The sequence below is a fragment of the Panthera onca genome, chromosome C1 (assembly GCF_046562875.1).
Source record: "Panthera onca isolate mPanOnc1 chromosome C1, mPanOnc1 haplotype 2, whole genome shotgun sequence".
Lineage (NCBI taxonomy): Eukaryota > Metazoa > Chordata > Mammalia > Carnivora > Felidae > Panthera > Panthera onca.
The window spans coordinates 117,235,674-117,252,138 of record NC_138346.1 but is presented as its reverse complement, the minus strand read 5'-3'; the positions used below and the strand labels follow the sequence as shown (position 1 = coordinate 117,252,138).

The 16,465-nt window shown below is 47.0% G+C and overlaps 1 long non-coding RNA gene and 3 other non-coding genes across 7 annotated transcripts in view; 3 read left to right on the top strand and 1 right to left on the bottom strand.

Annotated features, from left to right (window-relative positions):
• LOC144617196 (uncharacterized) overlaps positions 1-10,668 on the top strand; it is a 39,948-nt gene extending 29,280 nt beyond the window's left edge. For all 4 annotated transcript variants that reach the window (XR_014138070.1, XR_014138071.1, XR_014138069.1 and 1 more), the window contains 2 exons: positions 4,388-4,538; positions 5,495-10,668. This is a non-coding gene — a long non-coding RNA (uncharacterized LOC144617196). The remainder of the gene's footprint in view (positions 1-4,387; positions 4,539-5,494) is intronic.
• Positions 3,043-3,206, top strand: LOC132674118 (U1 spliceosomal RNA). The gene has a single exon (XR_009608428.1). It is a non-coding gene; the product is annotated as a U1 spliceosomal RNA (small nuclear RNA).
• A 423-nt stretch (positions 10,669-11,091) lies between the features above and the next one.
• On the bottom strand, positions 11,092-11,164 carry TRNAV-CAC (transfer RNA valine (anticodon CAC)). The gene has a single exon. It is a non-coding gene; the product is annotated as a tRNA-Val (tRNA).
• A 4,862-nt stretch (positions 11,165-16,026) lies between these two features.
• Positions 16,027-16,098, top strand: TRNAE-UUC (transfer RNA glutamic acid (anticodon UUC)). The gene has a single exon. It is a non-coding gene; the product is annotated as a tRNA-Glu (tRNA).
• Positions 16,099-16,465: the final 367 nt, after the last annotated feature.

Sequence of the window (16,465 nt, the reverse complement as noted above, 5' to 3'; positions counted from 1 at the left end):
GGTGACAAGAACCTTTCTCTCCTCCTGGTATAGGGAGGGCATCTTTCCCATGGCAGTTTTATCTTCTGCTCTTAGGAAGAGGAAAGGAGGTCAGAGCACTCTTGCATCTGTTTTTCGAGCATGCCCTTCGCTGAAAATAATCCTTAAGCCAAAGTGGCCTATTTGGGGGTAGCATATTTGGCCAGATTCGAAACCTACCCTGATGGCACCTGGATCTTGGACTTCCCACCCTCCAGAACTGTGAGAAATAAATGGCTGTTGTTTAAGGCAGTCTGTGGTGTTCTGTTAGAACAGTCTGAGCATGCCAGTACACCCATCCACAATGCCAGGACTTGGTAATTGATAATTTCCCTCGTGTTTGTTCCTGCTTCCAACTTAGGACCAACCAGAGAAAGCCAGGTATGCACCCCCACCGACCTCACAGGATACCTCTAAATTCTAGTCAGTCAGTGTGAAAATTAATAACGGGAAACCTCACTAGAATGGAGTTGGGAGGCCAGAAGGGGGAGCTATAGCACTCAACACGAATTAAAGGAAGAATTGCCAATTGTAGACCCCAACAGAAGAATTCTCAACGGGAAAGAGTCATCAATGACAGGCCCCAGTAGGAAGAAGAATGTATATTGCATCTCCTACAAGAAATTGAGGACCACCCCCCACCCCCTCCCCACCCCCCCGCGGAGGGAGCCAATGAGAAACAGTCATCACCCTGAACTCTTGCTTTTCTCCAATGGACTTTACTTCAAAACAGCCTCTCTCAACTGCCTCCTTCTCCTCCATCTAGTGATATTCCCCTCCTTTGTTTATTCAGCTTGCCTGTGGCTCTGCCATAGCATGAATGTCCTGGATTGCATTTCTCTGCTGTTCCCAAATAAGCCCATTTTTGCTGGGAAGATAACTTTTATTTTTAAGGTTAATACCTGCCTACAGCTTACCCATGCCAACGGCCTCCAATCAGGGCACACCTGAAGCCTTCCCATTTTTCTACTGTAAAGTTCTCCCACTCCTCTGCCTTCCTTTCATTTCAGTCTCTGCAAAAACGCAAGCCCTGCATAAATAAGCCTTTGCTCTTCTTGCTTGGCTTTTGCTTTTTAACAGGAGCGTCACTGTAGGGTTGGCAAGGACTCCCTCCTTGACTAACTTAAGTCAGGCTCCTGGGGCCCTCAGTTAGTCCTAGTCCTCAGCCTTCCAAGCCCAGTTCCAGCAAGAATCCCCCCATCCTTGATATCTAAACAAGTTCCTTGTAGCAATTTGCCAGTCACTGACTCCCTCACTCTTTCCTTTGGCTGTAAATCCACAGTTCTCCTTGCCGTCTTTGGGAGTTGCCCTCAGTTTTATATTGAAGTTTGTTTCCCCGACTGCAGTACCTAAGGCCAAATCTCTCCAGGCAATCCCTTACAGGCTGATGCCACGTCTTTCCTCTCAGGCTGTTAGCGAGTCCAAGCTCCTCCTGCTCCCTGTGTGACAGGCAAATGGAGAGGCAAGATGTGGGGACAAAGAAAGTGACTTTATTCAGAAATCCAGCAAACCGAGGAAATGGTGGACTATTCTCCCAAAGAACCATCTCCTCTTGGCATGAAATCCAAGTTTCTTTTATGTTGGCAAAAGGGGGAAGTGGGAGGGGGCTGGAGTCAAAAGGTGGCTGACATCTGCAGACATCTGAGGGAGGCCGTGTAGGTTTTTTGTCCTTGGTCAGGTGATCTCTGTGTACAGGAATCTGGTCATGTCGATCCTGTACATCTTAAACAGAGCATAGTCCTTTCTGTACCTACTTCCTTGTCTCCTCAGGTGAGGTAGATTTCAGGTGCAAAGCAGCTTTTGCAAATCTTAGCTGTCACATGCCCAGTGTAGAGCTAAGCAAGCAGATAATTCTAAGCTGTAAGATGCAGCAGCAAGGGAAATAGAAGCAATATGGAGTCGGACATGGTGTTTCTGTTACAAGGCTGGTCAGATTCTCTGGAAAGTATTTCTTCACTCGCACCTGGACAGTGCGTCTGGCTGCCAGGATTCAGGGAATGGGGTCTGGATCAAACTTGATTCACATTCAGTTGCGACACCGTCACCTAATCCCTGTTGCCATGTCCTTCAGTGGCCTCAGTGGCCACAGAGCCCTTGCCTTACCGTTTCCAGAGGAGAACTTTTCAGTAAATGTTTTGTGATTTGAGCAACAGAATAGAATCTACTTTTAATGTTCACATAGCCTTGAAGCTGGGTTTCCAGCCTGGAACACCAATAGGGGTAAAAACAGAAGGGTTGGTTTGCAGTCACCTGGCTGTTGTGTCTAGTTTCATAAATTCAGTTTCTTTCGATACCGGATAGCTTCAAAAATTTTTTGAAATGCATCGCAGAGGTAACTCACCGAACTTGAAAGGAACCCTTTCCTTTGTAGTCCTAAATGTTGCGCCCTACACATTGAAAGGTAATTTTTTTAAATGTTTATTTACTTTGAGAGAGAGAGAGCGCGAGCGCGAGCGCGCACACATGTGCGCTTGTGAGTAGGGGAGGGGCAGAGAGAGACGAAGCGAGAGAACCCAAACCAAGAATCAGACCCTAAGGGGACTGAGCCACTCAGGCGCTGCAAAAGGCCTTATTTATTTAAAGAAAGGTACACAGGCGCCAGCAGCCTGCCAGACAGGTTCCCCGCCGGCCGGAGGTTCAGAACTCACACCCTCTGCCCCAGCAGGTGGGCACTTGGAGGAAAAGAGGGACAAGCCAATTTCACCCTCCTGAGGGTTGGCTGGCTATATTGAGGAGGGGGCAAGGGCGAGGCATGGGCTGGAGGGAAGGCGCGTTCCCGTGACGTCACGGATAGGGCGTGTGCTATGTAAATACGGGAGCGCAGGGGCTGCTGTTTCGGTAACTACGGCTTAAATAGCGTATGATCTCGCGTGCTGTGGGAGCCGTTTCAGGACTGTTGGTTGCAAGTGCGTGTGTTGCGTGTGTGGAAGTCCTAGGGAGGCTCGGGGGTGTGTGGACGGAAGTGACCGTGTGTAGAGAGTGTCATGCGTGAGAGGGTGTAGTGGGGCGGAGGAGGCGGAAGTCATACTTACCTGGCAGGGGAGATACCATGATCAGGAAGGTGGTTTTCCCAGGGCGAGGCTTATCCATTGCACTCGGGATGTGCTGACCCCTGCGATTTCCCCAAATGTGGGAAACTCGACTGCATAATTTGTGGTAGTGGGGGACTGCGTTCGCGCTTTCCCCTGATTTTTCATGGTGGCAAAGACAGAGAAGAGGGTGCTGTTCTGAGGTGTGGTGTTTTGGCTTAATCAAGCTGGTTGGGTGTGGTTTTCCCGCTTCTACGCGTTGCTACGGTTCCTCGCAAGCTTTTTACCTTTTTGAGTTTTGCTTTTGTTTTATTTTGTGGCTTTACGTGTTGGTGTTTTGGGGTACGGAAGTTCTGTACTCCTGCGTGTACATTCAGGTCAAAGGTGTGTTTGTTATGAATATAACATGTGTGAAGGCACCGTAGTGCACGCAGTTCGCATGAACGGGTGTGATTTTTCGTAGGTGCTTTTTTTTAGTTTACAGGCTGGAAGGAACTCTTTGTGGGTGGTTCGTGCTGCGTAGGCCAAGGCCGTGGTGCACACACTTCCAAAAGCTAGGGAGAAACTGCCTGTACCGTGGTCCGGCTTCATTTCCGTATGTAACATGTTTAGGCTACGCGAGGAAACAGCTTTGAATTTTACACATGTTCTATTCCCTGCAAATCAGAACCGCAGTCAGACCTGAATCTTGGCCGGAAGCCTTGTGATCCAACCAGAAACCTACAATAGACAGTCTTGGGAGTGAAAGGTGACCAGTTTCTTCTCTTGTGAGAGGCTGCAACGAGGCTGCCTTGCTGCGTCCTACTCTTTAAATACCTAACCTTGCCTAAGACTTCATTTTTTAAGCGTTAGTTTCCTTGTTTGGTGTCTGTCTTGCTTTTACGCCTTAAAGCCGTTACTAGCCAATTCCAGAGACACCACCCACTCATCCTTCCCACCCCAAAGCAGCTTTTTCTATTTCTGGCTTTGGTTTTCCCTTCCTTCCATCTCTTCTCTCAGGCTCTTTCTTGATACCTTTTATAGACACGAAAACACTAGCTCTCTCTCAGCCTCCAGTTTGCACCTGACACTCTTCAGTCGTGTGGCAAATTAGGAAACTTCCTTAATAAGAGGGCAGCAAGAATTGTAAGTAACTTTTTTTTTTTTTTTTTTTTTTTTTTTTTTTTTTTTTTTTTAGCTCTCAAGTAAGTAATTTTAGATTTTCCCTGTCTGAAAATGCAGTTGCGGTGGTATATCCAACTCCGGTTTATAAGAAAACCAACCAGGTCCAGTGTTGACAGTCGTGCACATTTTGCCAATTCCCAGGATGTCTTCTTAACTTGCTCACTTCTGATCCACAGTTGTCCTGGCAAATAGAAACTACTTGGCCAAAAACAAACGGCAGGGCCATGGCGGGAAGAACCATCAAGCCTCCCTGGTGGCTACCTCAGGAACAGCATTCAGAAGCTGCTGAGACCACTGGAGAGACTAGGAGCAGGAGTTGAGTTGGAGGTAGGGAGTAGAGTTGGGGAAGGGGTTGTATGCAAACAAGGGCAGGTCCAAAGAAGACTAAAAAAGTACACTGGAATGCGTCTCGAGTATTGAGGACACTGAAAGTAGAAGTCGTAGGTCCTACAGACTGACCTAGTTTGATGAAGAGCCCTGAATTTCTCTCCAACAGTGGGATAAACAAATACAAAATATCTGAACCAAGACTGAAGTCAACTTGCAGTGCCTTACTGATGAGAAAACTTGGGTTTCTAGAGTGCTTAACAGATTTCCCCCGTCTCCGTTGTCAGCACTGTTATGCTCCCTGACGGAGGAGTTTCTGAGCAGACAGCAATGACCGATACCAGTGCTTGGATATTGGTTGCCAAGCCTATCAAACACTGAGGTTATTACGAAGACGTTAGGTTCAGTCTGTGGTGAGGAGCACCACCTCTGGGAGGCCTCCCTTCCAGTCCTGGCTCCACCACTTGCCTTTTGTTTGACATTCAACCAACCCCTTCTATTGCTAGGCCAATTTTGCAAGAAAAATATGAAAATAATAATATTAAGCAACTCATAGAGAAATTATTGCATAGAATACGTGAGATAACCTAATAGCACACCTAGCATAGTGTACGGTTTATAGTAAATACGTCCTAATAGGAAACTACCCAAGAGCAGCTTTTTAACCCTTAATTACGAAGTGTAAAGTGTATAGACTTCTGCTTCACACTTTTTGTAACATTTGAGTGAATCTTGTATTTGTGAGTGTAACATCCATTCACGAAATAAATTAGTATTAAAAAATTAAAAATTTTAAATGGAATTTATACAACACGTGCCCACCAAGGGACTTGTTTATAGCAACTTTGTTTATAGCAGTCCCCCAAACTGGAAACATATCAAATGCCCATCAAGAGCTGAATGGATGGGGGGGTGCCTGGGTGGCTCAGTCAGTTAAGTGTCTGACTTTGGCTCAGGTCATGATCTCGCAGTTCCTAAGTTCAAGGCCCCCACATCCGGCTCTGAGCAGAGCAGATGAGCAGAATGGATGTTCTTCCGGATCGGAAGATTCGGTGTCTCCCTCTGTCTCGGCCCCTCCCCTGCTTGCACTCAGTCTCTCTCTCTCTCTCAAAAGAAATAAATGTTAAAAGAATTTTTGGAAAAAAAGATGAGTGGCTATAATTGTGGTATATTCATTCAAAAAAATACTACTCTTCAATGGAATGGAACAGATTCCTGATATGTGGCAACAATAAAGATGAACCTCAAAAACAGCATGTTGAGTGATAAAAAGAATACATACTTGTTGCGACCGGCGTGACAAACACCGAGATCAGGGTCCTGAGGGTAGGGGAATGTAAGAAAAAAAGAGAGAAGAGAAGACAGTTTGGGAACAGGAGGGTCCCATGGGCTGATGGCCCAAGTGACGGCTTTATTGTTGCTGTACACAATCTTTTATAATATAAGACTCTTATGGATCAGGTCATTCTAAGAATAAACAGGTTTCACATGATCACTGCCAGCCAGAACTTTTAGTTCTGTGTACCTTGTGAACTTTCTGAACGGGTCACAAGACCTTGTTGATAGATTGCTAGCAAAACACAGTTCCCATGTATGTTTCTATTTGACTCGGCGTAGAAAAAGGGGAGGTAACATTACTGCCAACACCCGCAGACCACAGGCTTCAGGAATTAACTTTCTCAGCCTTGACAAGGCTTTCGTATGCCCTTGAAAGTGGGGGAATGGGAGGGGGAACCACCGGGTTGGCTGAGTCAACAGGGAACCATTGCTCGACCCGGTCTCAGCCTGGCACCGGGGCCCGGCCTCCCACACATACTCTGTGGTTCCATCCATGTCAGTGTCTAGAACAGGCAAAACTAAGCCATAGTGACAAAACTAGATCATTGATTGCCTGGGACATGAGGTGGTGTGGGGGATTGGCTGCAAACAGGCACAAGAAGACATTTTGGAGCAATAGAAATGTTCTTTGCTCTTGAACAGGGTAGTGGTTGCCTGGGTACATCCAACCTGTCAAAACTCATCAAACTTGAAATGGATCCATTGTATTATTTACAAATTACACCCTAAGACATTTGGTTTTAAAAACAAATCATTCCAATTTTAGTGTCTGAAGTGTAATTAATTAGTATTAATTAGCCTTGGAAAGTTCTTTTAGAAAACTGTCACTCATGTAGTGAACAATCCCACCATATTTGTTTTGTATCTTTTTCTTCCGTGAAATTCATGCCCTATTAAACTCAATATTTTCAAATAAAAATAGGCTGTATAAGAGCTCAGTTTTTTATAAAAGAATATTTGTAAATATATCCTCCCTATAGATTTATCAAATATGACTCCATTAGTAATTACCTAATGCATACAAAATTATTTTTTATTTTAAGCTGTTTCAAAATTTTACATATACGTATTTTGTACATCATTTGCATTTTACCATTTGTGTAATTTTACCATGTATAGCTTTTGCAAAAAATTTAGAACAACTTAAAAATAGATTTGAAGAAAAATATGTAAAGATGTTAGAAGTAGTTAATTCCAGCTGGTGGGATACGGATGAATGCTTATCTTCTTCTGTTTGTTTGTTTGTTTGATGCCCGAGGTGGGGCTTGATCTCAAGACCCTGAGACCAAGAGTCGCATGCTCTATGGACTAAGCCAGCCAGGCGCCCCTATTTTTCATAGTTTTAAACTTAAAAAATGAATGTCCTGGAAGTGAAAGAACAGAATAGATACGAAAGAGGTGTGGGGTAGGTGAGAGGAAAACATAAAGGGGAGGGAAAACCTGGTTCTGGCAGGAAGTGTGTTTAAGTTGGAGAGTTTGAGGGAGCACTTGTGGGCATAAGAAGGGTTTGCGGGAGGCAGTGGGGTCATAAGGATGTTCGGATAGTTTTATGCCTGTTGCATGGTTCCTCCTAGGTGTTTTTTCAAAAGAATTTATATAGACTTAAATTTCTTGTCCAGCATTTTTAGCGGTTTTTAAAAGTAGGAGGAGTATAAACATTGTGGTTCTCAGCCTATCTTCTGGAGCCAGGATGTCTTCAGTCCAAATTCCTGCTTTCCAATCCCACTCACTGGCTGAGTGACTGGACAGGTTGCTTAATCTTTCCGGATCTCAGTTTTCTTACATGGAAAATGAGGACAGTGATATGAGGTGGGTCTGTTGAAAGGATTCAATGGTTGACTATGCCTGGGACAGGGTATCACCAATATCCCCTCAAGATCTCCACACCTCCTCCTAACCTCTTACCCACGGCTACGCTATATGATGTCTAAATATGTGCAGCTGTGCAGCAGCATTATATTAAAAGTGTTTTGTTCTTGGGGTGCCTGGGTGGCTCAGTCGGTTAAGTGTCTGTCTTCAGCTCGGGTCATGATCTTGCGGTTCTGAGTGAGCCCAGCGTCAGGCTCTGTGCTGACAGCTCAGAGCCAGGAGCCTACTCCAGATCTGTGTCTCCCTTTCTCTCTGCCCCTCACCTGCAGGCACTGTGTCTCTCTCTCAAAAATGAATAAATATTAAAGGAATTTTATTTTAAAAAAGTGTTTTTTTATTTTGCTCTTAATTAGAAATGCTCTAGGCTAAAATGATACATTAATTAACTCAATTTAATATCATTGGAAGAATGTAAAGATAACAGTAGATCTTAAAATTGCAAATTGACCTCAACATAATGGAGAAATGAATGTGGAATATAAGAATATAAAATACCTAAAAACTTTTACCCCAAAATATTGTAAGAATAATTAAGTCACTATGAGTTCCAGACTTCTAAGACTTACTCTCCATTTACAAATCTTATATGATCTCTTTAATGTACTGAAACACATAATTTCATATTGTATAAACTCCTTAAATACTATTGGAATTGAAGTGCGCTTATTGGGCCAGTAAAACCAATATAGGAAATTTAGGTGGCTAAGTGTCACCAGGAATTTGAAGAGAAAATAAATCCAAGACCTGTATAAACTAGAATATATCTACCAATATTTTCTATATTATTAGAAAACCTGGAAGACAACATAAAACAGTTTTTAGGCCACAACTATTAAACCAGTCGGATGCACACAAAAAGTCCTCTTTAGAAATATGACATGATATAAACATGTTCTATGCCATTATATGTAAATTATTAAAATCCTTTAAAGTGTTTAAACGTATTCGAGATTCATCCTTACTATCCACTTGATGTTTTCCCCTTGTACCTGAGTGCACGGAGAGCAATTTATCTACATCTAAACAGGGTTTTTTGTTTGTTTGTTTTCCCGGGTTACAGATTCAGCAAGAAAGGAAGTAGGAGGGGTGCCTGGCTGGCTCAATCCGTAGAGCATGGGACTCTTGATCTTTAAAAAAAAGAAAGAAAAGAAAGAGAAGGAAGGAAGGGCGGAGGCAGAGAAAGAAAAGAGTGAGGGGGGAAAAAACCCCATCAATAGCGTCCTTGCACGCCCCCCTTGGGTCCTGGAAATAGAAGCTCAGTCACTACCCCACTTGGGGAAGGGGCTCAACTGAATACACACCACAAATCAGGTTGCCTGTGTCTGCTTGGACTCAGAGTGGAGCCAGGACAAGCTCAAGGACAGGACGAGATAAGACCAAGCACCATTATCACAGGGCAGCCACCTACCTGACAGTGCCAAGGCAGACAATCCTGGAAAGCTCTTGAAAACTTCCCCTTCCCCTTGAAGATTTTCCCACCCGCTCCCCCTCATCCTCCCACCACGGGGAAAGGATTCTTCACCTTCTGTTGGGCCAGGACCCTTGAAGATCCCTGCAGGGCAGGAGAGCCTGGAGGGCAGGAGGATCCAGGGGGCAGCAGCTGCACTTCCCTGAAGGGTCTCTCCCCGGGTGGGGGGTTCTAGAGCTCAGGCTCACCCTAGATCCACTGCCCACCAAAGCCACCAGGAGGAGTCCGGAGGGCAGCCGGTGCTGGGGCACGACAACCTGGACGTGTTCCTACAAGCACAGGGCACGCCTGGCCTGCCCTATCCAGGAGAGCCGAAGAACCGCCTGCCTGCCTGAAGCTTCTCTACAGCCTGAAGGGAACAGGTGTCTGCTTCCTGAAGGAACAGGAGGGCTCTCCTCCAGAGGACAAAGCCCTCTCCTGGCCCTGGAGGAAAGGTCCTGCAGAGGCTGGTTTTGCGGGACACTGCCCAAGGCAAAGGAGCAACCGCAGACCAAACAATCATCTGGAGATGACTGCACAAGTCCTGTCTGTACATGTGGAGCGAGAATGAGAAAGCAAATGTGGGGAAATGTTAACTGGTGCACCTGGGTGAGGGATATAGGATGTGACCATTCTGGCAACTGTTTTGGTATGTTTCAAAGTTTGTTTGTTTGTTTGTTTGTTTGAAAGGAGTGACAAAGTCAAGTCCCAGGTTCTCTTTAGAGGAAAACGCTTGAAGTGAGACCTTGGGTTTCTGAGGTGAATGGAAGGGAGCCGCTGGCCTGGCTTCTCATCCCAGCTCTTCTCTCCCAGCCTGGCCATTACAAGGACCCGGACTCCTGACCTCCCGTATTTTAGGGGCTCAGTGCACAGCCACATCTGCAAGCGTCCCTGGGTGCACACCAGACTTTGGGGGATGAAAAGGCAAATCCTAAGTATGGAGACAGCGCCACAAAGTCTCCTGGATTGGAATCGAACCTGAGCAGTAGCGGTGAAAAATCCAAATCCCATCCCACCGATCCGATCCCGGGGAATCCACCCACACAGGATCCCTGCTTCGGCCCCTGCAGATGAAAACCCTGAAAGTCAAGGTGACATTTCCCAGGCGGACAGAGCACAAGCGGAGGCGATTCCCAGCGGCGCGGGTCTGAATGCAGCCGCACAAGGCTCCCAGCCCTTGCCCTGCTGCTCACCACCTCTTCCAGCCTCAGCGACCCCTTGGGCCCTGACCACAAGGTGACTGGCCTGTGCCACACTCTAGTCCAGCTGGAGCCGTGTGTGTTGCAGAGCCAAGGCCGTGCTCTCTTTCTGATCCTACTTTCCTGATGGGTAAGGTGAGGACTCGGCTCTCAGCGGGGGGGAGGGGCGGAGTCCCTCTACTTGGCGACTTCCGAAGTAGCTCCAGAGCTGTCCTGATGACGGCACGGGGACGGGCTCCTTTGGTGTCCCCATGGGCTCATTAGGTGGAGCCTGAAACTCCTCACCTACTGTCTTTGGCCCGGGTCCCAGGTGCAGCTGGTTTGTGTTCTTTGCCTTAGTCAGGCAAATAAATACACCTGTTGCGCAAGTGTGCCGCCCAGGGAAGAACGTGCTGCTTTTCAGAGCCACGGTCGCTGTGAGCCCGTCGGGCAGACGGAGGCGCCAGATGAGCAGGTCAGCGGATGCGTGGAAGTAAAGGTAACCTGCAGTGGGCCTCGTCCTGCGTGCCCTTGTTGGAGTGACTAATTGGGTGTGGCCCGCTCTCCAAGGTGACTGGGAGCAGACACACAGCGGCCAGGCCTGGTGGTCGAGTGCTGAGAAGGCTTTCAGGTGGCGGTGGGACTCCGGCCGTGGTTCTTTTTGCATTTTAAAGGACAATAGATGGGGGGTGGGGGTGGGGCGGTAGTGGTAAAAGGGAGCTGTTTCCGCCCGGTTTCCAACCGGGGACCTTTCGCGTGTGAGGCGAACGTGATAACCACTACACCACGGAAACGAGGCAGGCAGCCGGGCCTCCGGCTCTAACCCCCAAAAGCGGCATTTCGGCCACAACTATGGGGCCGCCGACTTCGCTTGAACCACCCAAGGCCCTGGAAACAGCCACGACCCTGCGAGCGAGGAGCCCGCGCCCCCGAAGCGGCCCTGGCAAAGGACTCCGTGCCTACCCCCCCCCCCCCCCCCCCAGGACGGGACACTGGCGCCCTCAGCAGCCTGGCCTTGGGAACCGCAACCAACGCAGTGTCCGCCTGCAGTACGGGGGGGGGGGGGGGGGGGGGGGGGGCAGGGCAGGCAGACGTCGGGTGCGCGCTCTTCCTCCGCCAACACTTTGGCTCTGCGACGCGCCGCGACCCTCCTGGAAGTGGGGTCCTTCTGATTCCTGCTGCCGTCGCTTATTCTACCTGGCTCATTTAGTTCAATATTTTAATCACACTTTCGTCTTTTAGCAGGTTCGGTAACAGAGGTTGACATCTTAGGGCATTTGTCTGTTTGAAAATGTCAAATATCCAACATAGACCAAACCATGTTTTCTGGCCTGTAGTAAATACACTTGATCAGGCGACCAGGCCAAATATAAACCACAAGAGTTTCAGGATATGCCAGAAGGTGGAGGACCCAGGGACGCTCCGTGCATATTTTGTGATCACAGGATTTCTCCTCATAGGTCTTAGATTCTTTTTTAGGGGCAGTTTTATTTCAACTTTTGCAACACCCCAACCTTTTTGTTTGCCTCTTTAGTTTCCGTACTGACCAGGTCTTACAGTGTGAATTTCAGCAGAGGCAGGGATAGTTTTCAGAGAAAAGTAATGTCTGAAACATTTTCAGGTTTGCCTCTGTTAAAGAACAAAAATTCTACTGAGTAATTTGATCTAATGGCTTTATTAGACACCCCACCGAGGTGGCTGGCCTTTTTCAACTTTGGCCCAAACTGGAGACCAGAACAGGAATGGACCATATCATTCTGGTAAGTGACTGGATGGCCAGCTCCTAGAGGAGGCAGACTTTATGGTAGCTTTAGATCAGGAAATTTAATGCCATTATTCCCTTTCTTTCCCTCCTTGATCTATCTTCCTCTTTCTCCGCCCAGTTAGAGAAGATTCATCATTTTTCTGTTTTGTGGGATTTGGGGGTCCCATCAAGACAGAAGAGAGGGAGCGGGTGCCATTTCCTCTACAGGAGTGTGAATGGCTGCAGTCAGTGAGGAAACCACAAGCTCACTCCATGCACACTCGCACCTCTCCGGGTCCTTCCAAACTCCGCCAAGGCTCCACCTGTCGCTTCCCTGCAGGTTGAACAGGAACGTGTGGGGCTCCTTACTCTGCTACAGGAGAGGAGGTGCACACAGGACACAGGCCAGTAAGAGAGTGAAGTTGGGGGCAGAGCCAAAGACAAGCCACCCCTGATGAGGGAGCAAAAGGCAAACTGACAGGCTGAAAACATCTCCCCCCCTCCCCCCCCATGTAGGACATGTGTGATACTCCTGGGCACTCCTGGCTGCCCAAGAACAAAGGAAAGGGGGAAATCCAATGGTTAACTGATAGAGATCATAGTCCTGCAGGACCTAAGTCTCCATCACCCCTGCATAGAGATGGGGGGAACAAAGGCAGAAGGAAATGGCAGATAGAACTGTTTCCTTAAACCCTGCAGCCCACTGACAAATACTTGAGGCCAACAGAGTAAATTTCTCTAGGAACCCCCTGTTGTCTTAATGCTAATGCTTTGGTAGAGGGAAAACAACCCTAGCTTGACAATAGCCAGGCCTCCACTATCCTGTGAGTCTAATTTAGCATATGAAAATCTCACTGGAAACTTCCCCTGGACTTTACCTCCCCCAACCCCATAGTATATAACCAGTCTCTCCTCATGGCCTCATGGTCCCTGGGCAGCTCTTTCTGCCCATGGCTGTTGTCCCCGTGCTTCAATAAATTCACCTTGTTGCATCAAAGACGGCTTCAAGAATTCTTTCTTGGCCATCGGCTCCGGACCCCACGAACCCCACTATCACCCAAAACCTCATCACCTCCACCGATGAGATAACAAAAGGCAAGCTGAGGGGAAAGGCAAAGTGACACCCTACATACCCCACCTCCATTCCTCAAGCACTAATATCTGCCCAGGAACAAAGAAAAGACAATGGTCAACCCCTAAAGATCAAAAGATCACAGTCATGCAGGATATGAAACTCCATCAGTGTGTCACTGTCTTTGTTACAGAGCCAGGAGATCTTGGAGGATTGGAGATTTATTTACATCAGTGGGCTCAGGGGAGACGGTCTCTCCAAAGATCTGAGCCCCGAGCATAAGCATGGGGGCAATCTATAGCCTGCTACTTCCGCATTGGTGGCAATTTGGCATGCGGCAAGTGGGGCAGGAAGAAGATCCCGGAAGGAGAGTCTTCGGGGCAGGGACTGGAATTCCCTATCAGTCCTGTCGGTGTTGTAGGTCGCGATCGCTTATGAACTCCAGACAGCAAAAACAGGATCAAAACAAGTTTATTGCAGCCGGGCCAGACAGAGAAATACAACAGGTCCCAAAAGTCTGGCCCCAAACAAGCTTTGGGAATGTCTTATAAAGGCTGTATTGACCACTCGGGTTGCAAAGGGTGGCAGTTTGAAAGGGCGGGCACCAATCACACAATGTTGTAGGTCTTTAAAATATAAGGTGGGCACCAATCACACAGTCCTGAAGAATTTTAAAATATAACTTGTTGACTCTAGCTAGTTGAATGCTGAATCATATTGTTTATAATATTAGTTTTCTATCTAATTCGAACAGAATGCGGTGCCCGAGAATGGGGAAGGGTGGTTACGCCAAGCAGGTGTACAGAAGCTCAAACAAGCAGTTAAGAGGGAGTTTTATCTCCCAGTAACTTAAGCAAATGTGGTTTTAAGCAGAACTAATATTTAGGGAACAGGAGCAGCACTTCTATGAAAGCCCAAAACAAACACTGGTTCAGCATCTCATACGCTGGGGTCCTTCTAAGCTTACATAGGTCATAGTTTACTCTTGGGCTACAGGAGGCTAGCTGTGTTTACCCTTTACAGTTGGCCGTCCTATAACATAATTTTTCCCTGTCAAGGTCAGGGTTTGTTTTTTTCCCCATCATCTTAATGATTTACAAGAAAAGCACAATGTTAATAATCGCCAGACCTCCAGGAACCTTATACACTCAATTTCCTGGAGCCCTAATGTCACCTTCATCTCCATAGGATAGAAAACTCTATATATAATCAGTCACTCCTCACAATCTCAATGCAGCTCTTTCTGCCCATAGGTCCTGTCCCAATGTTTTAATAAAACCACCTTTTTGCATTGAAAATGTCTGAAGAATTCTTTCTTGACTGTTCGCTCTCGACCCAAGCATCAGATCACATCACCCAACCATCTTGAGACTGTCTGGAACCTAAGACCTTGAGTGAGCCAAGGATCGCTTGTTTAAATCGATCTCCCCACTTTTATCAAGAGAATTATTTGACCTATTCAGAAATCAAGAAAGAGGAGGAACGTGTAGATCAACATCCATACTTGATGAATTAATTCCTGACTAATTAATTAGATGTGGAAAACACAAATTCCTGACTAACTAGATGTGGGGGTTGAGCACTACATTGGAGTCAAAAAGAACTCTCTTAAGGTTTTTTGCTCTGAGCATTGGAAGCCTGGAAACAAAGGATTCCAACTGAGATGGAAACAATGTAAGTCTCAAAATGTTTTGGGGGGAGGGGGGCGACAATCCGAGTTCTGATCAGGGCCTTGCTTAAAAGAGATCTCTGACAAGGGGGCCTCAGGCAGGCTGAGGGCAAAATACAAGCTAGCATGCTAACACATCCCATGGGATGTGTGTGACATTCCTCAGGCACTCCTGGCTGCCCCAGGACAAAGGAAAGGAAAGAAAACAAATGGCCAGCTGATAGAGATCACAGTCATACAGGACTTGGGTCTCCATCTGTTTGCAAATATCTCAGTAAATTACAAGAAAAAGGTAATCTTATCAATAGCCTAATGTCTAGAAACCTAGAGACTCAGTTTCCTGGAGCCCCAACATCACCTCTCCACAGTGATATGGGGAACAAAGGCAGAAGGAAATGGCAGGAAATTAAGTCTCCTTATAACCTGCAGTCCATTGACTGATACTTGAGGCCAGCAGAGTAAAATGTTTCCCAGGAACTCCCCACTGTCTTAATGCTAATGCTTTGCTATAGGGAAAAACCACCTTAGCTGGACAATAGCAAGGCCTCAGGTATCTCCGGAGTCCTCTTTAGCACAGCAAAGTCCCTCTGGAGGCCTCCCTTTTGACTCTACCTTCCCTAACTCCATAGTATAAAACCAATCATTCTTCATAACGCAGCACAGCTCTTTCTGCCCACGGGTTGTCCCATGCTTTAATAAAATCACTTTTTGCACCAAAGACGTCTTCAAGAATTCTTTTTTGGTTTTCAGCTCTGGACCCCCCCCCCCCCCATCACCCTAAAACCTCACCATCCTGTTGTTGTCATTGACCCCAGGTCTCAGTGCTTAGCCCCTCCTCACCTTGGGAGCCTCCCATGCAGCCCCCTCACAGCAACCTGATCTCTCACGCATGTCTCTAGGAAAAGGCGCATCTCCAGGTCAGTTCTGAACTTGTAGTCTTAGAGGCACAAATTCCCTGTGACTTGGTCACCTGGCTGCCTAGGTGGCCATTACTTGGGGGACAGGGCACCCCATGTGTAGCCTGTGGGCTTGCCTTTTAGGAAAATTTGGAGGGTAGGACCTAAAAGGTCCATCCCTGGAAGGAAGGAAGGATAGGGAGACTGAAAACAACTAGAGTAGCATTCCAATAGAGCTATCATCAGAGGGCAGGAAAAAGAGGTCACCAACCAGTTCCCTGGTGGTCTAGTGGTTAGGATTTGGTGCTTTCACCGCCACGGCCCGGGTTCGATTCCCAGTCAGGGAATGTGTTTTCATCAAAAGCCTCAGCACACAAGACCGTTCTTTGGGTGCAAAGGTGTGTGGTGGTGTACCACAAAGCTGAAATGCCAGAAGGATCTGGTGTCTCTGAAATTGAATGATGAAGGAAGAAAAGTGATGGTGGTCTACTCTGATCCCTTCCCAAAGGTGTGACTGTACCCACTTAGCTCCTCTTACATGTACCCCCTAATTTATCTTCCTCTATACACCCTGGTTTTTGTCATATCTCCTTTGCACACTTGGGGCAGGAGTGACTTTAGAGGTCATTTAAGCAGCTTGCCTAAGCTTAGACAGCCATGCAGAGATTCAAACCCAATATGCTAAGCTGCCATTTCTGACAGAATGAGTTAAGC